The following is a 4,878-nucleotide window of genomic DNA, read 5'->3' as shown; positions in this document are numbered from 1 at the left end:
GCGCGTCCGGAGCCTGCGCTCTGCAATGGGAGAGGCCACAACAGTGAGAGGCCCGCGTACCGCAAAAAAAAAAAAAAAAAAAAAAAAAAAAAATAATAATAATAATAACAATATAAATTTTTAAATTTAATCTGGAACATTACTGTGTGAGATGCTGCCCACCAGGGTCACACTAAAATACTGAGCCTTGTTAATGAGTCATTGCAAGTGAGACATAGGACCACCATATCACTGACTGCCTTTGGACCCTTGTCTGTAGCCTTTCTGCTCCTCAACTTTGCTCCTTGCTAAGCATCCCTTTTCAGGAATGTGAAGAATGTCTGAAAACCCAGAAATTTTAGGATTACAATGAACATTGCCCAAGATTAATCTGGTCTCTGCTGTTCTTTAGTAAATCTAGGGGAGAATCTCACAAATTAACAAAGACTGCTGAGGGTGATAGTCTGTCAGGATGCAGGATGCCCCCTCTCTTTCCAATTTTCTAGTAAAAATAAGAAAAATGGGTTCACCTTTAGTGTGCACAAGGAGAAACTGTTATTGAACTTGACAAAATCTATTGAAATAAAGAATCCATGACAGATGGGCTTCACCTGTGGTCAGGAGAAGCTATGTTCTCAGTGGTCACGTCTCAGTCCTTCAAAGCCTAATTGTGATGCATGGCAGTGGTTTTCACCCTCTATCACTCAGAGTATAATGTCCTACAAGCCAATCTTGCAACCAGAGCAACTCTGCTCATGTTCATTTATATACTGGAGTTGTATTAATATATTGCTTGAAAACACATTCCTAATTTTAAAGTTAGCTTGTAATTCCACTGCCATAAAGGAGGAAACTGTGTATAGTCTATAATCAATTGATCCGCATTTTAATTTCTACAAGCTCTGCTATCTTAGACTGGCTACTTATTATTTTGCTTCTCAAATTCCTTACCTAAAAAATGAGAATAATACATAATTCTTCACTGAAAGCTATGGGGATCAATATGTGTGGGAAGACTTTTTGTAAACTGTGTCACCATGTAAGTGTTAAGAATTATCATCCACTATCAGTGATTGCAGGATTGTCAGGTGAGAAATGAATCGGGTTTCACTGCTGCCACAATATGTTGTAAAACCGGGTAGTAAATCACTGAGAGTTAACCTTAGCATATTTTTCCTATTTTGAAGGATAATACTTCAGGAATTATCCAGTCAAACAATAAAGAGAGAAAAGATAAAAAATAAAATGAACAGAACCTCAGGGATCTATGGGACAATACACAAAGGCCTGATGTTTTTGTCATCAGAGTCCCAGAAAGGAAGGAGAAAGAGCATATATGTATATATTTGCAGAAATAGTGCTGAAAATTTCTCAAATTAGAGTAAACTTGGGATTCAACAGTTAAAGGTTCAAGAAGCCCCAACAGGGTAAACTCAATCCATGCTCATATGTATCATAGTCAAGCTGAAGAACACTGCAAAGGATGGGGCGGAATCTTGAAAGAAGTCACAGAAAAATGATACTTTTACTTATAGAGGAACAGGAATTAGAATGACTGTAGCTTTCTCATCAGAGACCATGGAGACCAGAAGGAAGCCACAGAACACTTTCAAAGGGCTGAAAGGAAAGAACAGTCAACCTAGAATTCTGTATACAGTGAAAATATCCTTCAGGAATGAAAGCGAAGTGAAGACATTCTCAGGAGGAGGAAAAGTAAGAGAATTTGTTGCCAGCAGATCTTCTCTGAAAGAAATGCTAAAGGCAGTTCTTGGGATGGAAAGGAAATGATATCAAAGGGAAACGTGAACCTTCATGAAGGAAAGAAAATCAATACACAGAGGTAGTAAATATCTGGGTAAATAGAATAATTGTGAAGTTTTAAATATATGTTACAGTTAAAAGCAAAAATAATAACACTATTCGATGGAGTTTTCAATGCATATAGATGTTACACACAGGACCACTATAACATAAAGGAGGGGTCTCCAAACCCCGGGCTGCAGACCAGTACCAGACCATGGCCTGCTAGGAATGGTGCCGCACAGCAGGAGGTGAGTGGTGGGTGAGCCAGTGAAGCTTCATCTGCCACTCCCCATCACTCCCATCACTTGCATTACCACCTGAAACATCCCCCACCCCCAGTGGAAAAATTGTCTTCCAAAAAACCAGTCACTGGTGCCAGAAAGTTTGGGGACCGCTGACATAAAGGGAGGAGAGTAAAGAGACTTATATGATGGTAAGTTTTCTGAACTCCACTTGAAATGCTAAAATATTTATTCTAGGTAGGTTGTGAATGTTAAGTAATATGTTGTGATCTCTAGAGCAACCACTAACAAAATCATTCAAAATATTCAAATAATTAAAAAGATAGCAGCAGAGGGGAGAGATCAGGGGAGGTATCAAATAGAAAACAAATAATAAAGTGGAATACTTAATTCAAATACATAAATAATTACAGAAAATTTAAGTAGTCTAACTGCATCTTTTAGGAGAAAGAGAATGTCATAGTAAATAACAGAGAAAGACCTAACTACATGTTGTCTGCAGGAAACCCACATTAAATACAATAGTATAGGTAAGTTAAAAGTAAAAGGATGGGCAATATAGACCATGCAAACACTAATGCAAAGAGAGCTAGAATGGCTACATGAATAACAGACAAAGTAAATTTCAGAGCAATGAAACTTACCAGGGGTAACATCAGGCTTCCCAACCTGGGGGTCTGGCAACGAGAGGAGAAATTCCTAGAGAATCAGACTTTGAAGGCTAGCGGGATTTGATTGCAGAACTTCGACAGGACTGGGGGAAACAAAGACTCCACTCTTGGAGGGCACACACAAAGTAGTGTGCATATTGGGACCCAGGGGAAGGAGCAGTGACCCCAGGGTAGACTGAACCAGACCTACTTGCTAGCGTTGGAGGGTTTCCTGCAGAGGCAGGAGGGGGCTGTGGCTCACAGTGGGGACAAGGACACTGGCAGCAGAAGTTCTGGGAAGTACTCCTTGGCGTGAGCCCTCCCAGAGTCCACCATTAGCCTCACCAAAGAGCCCAGGTGGCTCCAGTGTTGGGTTGCCTCGGGCCAAACAACCAACAGGGAGGGAACCCAGCCCCACTCATCAGCAGTCAAGCGGATTAAAGTTTTACTGAGCTCTGCCCACCAGAGCAACACCCAGCTCTACCCACCACCAGTCCCTCCTGTCAGGAAACCTGCACAAGCCTCTTAGATAGCCTCATCCACTAGACGGCAGACAGCAGAAGCAAGAACTACAATCCTGCAGCCTGTGGAACAAAAACCACATTCACGGAAAGACAGGCAAGCTGAAAAGGCAAAGGGCTATGTACCAGATGAAGGAACAAGAAAAACCGCAGAAAAACAACTAAATGAAGTGGAGATAGGCAACCTTCCAGAAAAAGAATTCAGAATAATGATAGTGAAGATGATCCAGGACCTCGGAAAAAGACTGTAGTCAAAGATCTAGAAGATGCAAGAAATGTTTAACAAAGACCTAGAAGAATTAAAGAACAAACAAACAGAGATGAACAATACAGTAATTGAAATGAAAACTACACTACAAGGAATCAATAGCAGAATAACTGAGGCAAAAGAACAGATAAGTGACCTGGGAGACAGAATGGTGGAATTCCCTGCTGCAGAATAAAGGAAAAAGAATGAAAAGAAATGAAGACAGCCTAAGAGACCTCTGGGACAACGTTAAACACAACAACATTCACATTATAGGGGTCCCAGAAGGAGCAGAGAGAGAGAAAGGACCTGAGAAAATATTTGAAGAGATTATAGTCGAAAACTTCCCTAACAAAGGAAAGGAAATAGCACCCAAGTCCAGGAAGTGCAGAGAGTCCCATACAGGATAAACCCAAGGAGAAACACACCGAGACACATAGTAATCAAACTGGCAAAAATTAAAGACAAAGAAAAATTATTGAAAGCAGCAAGGGAAAAATGGCAAATAACATACAAGGGAACTCCGATAAGGTTAACAGCTGATTTCTCAGCAGAAACTCTACATGCCAGAAGGGAGTGGCATGATATACTTAAAGTGATGATGGCAAATAACATACAAGGGAACTCCGATAAGGTTAACAGCTGATTTCTCAGCAGAAATTCTACAAGCCAGAAGGGAGTGTCATGATATATGTAAAGTGATGAAAGGGAAGAAGCTACAATCAAGATTACTCTACCCGTCAAGAATCTCATTCAGATTCAATGGAGAAATCAGAAGCTTTACAGACAAGCAAAAGCTAAGAGAATTCAGCACCACAAAACCATCTCTACAACAAATGCTAAAGGGACTTCTCTAAGTGGGAGACACAAGACAAGAAAAGGACCTACAAAACAAACCCAAAACAATTAAGAAAACGGTAATAGGAATATATATATCGATAATTACCTTAAAATTGAATGGATTAAATGCGTCAAACAAAAGACACAGGCTCACGAAATGGATACAAAAACAAGACCAGTATATTTGCTATCTACAAGAGACCCCCTTCAGACCTAGGTTCACAGAATGGATACAGAAACAAGACCCATATATATGCTGTCTACAGGATACCCACTTCAGACCTAGGGACACATATAGATTAAAAGTGAAAGGATGGAAAAAGATTTTCCATGCAAATGGAAATCAAAAGAAAGCTGGAGTAGCAATACTCATATCAGATAAAATAGACTTTAAAATAAAGAATGTTACAAGAAACAAGGAAGGACATAATGATAAAGAGATCATTCCAAGAAGAAAATATAACAATTAAAAATATATATGCACCCAACATAGGAATTATAAGTATATATGCACCCAAATATGAACATAAGGCAAATGCTATCAGCTATAAAAGAGGAAATTGACAGTAACACAGTAATAGTGGGGGACTTTAACA

Source organism: Physeter macrocephalus, chromosome 15 (assembly GCF_002837175.3).
Source record: "Physeter macrocephalus isolate SW-GA chromosome 15, ASM283717v5, whole genome shotgun sequence".
Classification (NCBI taxonomy): Eukaryota; Metazoa; Chordata; class Mammalia; order Artiodactyla; family Physeteridae; genus Physeter; species Physeter macrocephalus.
This window is presented reverse-complemented; position numbering follows the sequence as displayed.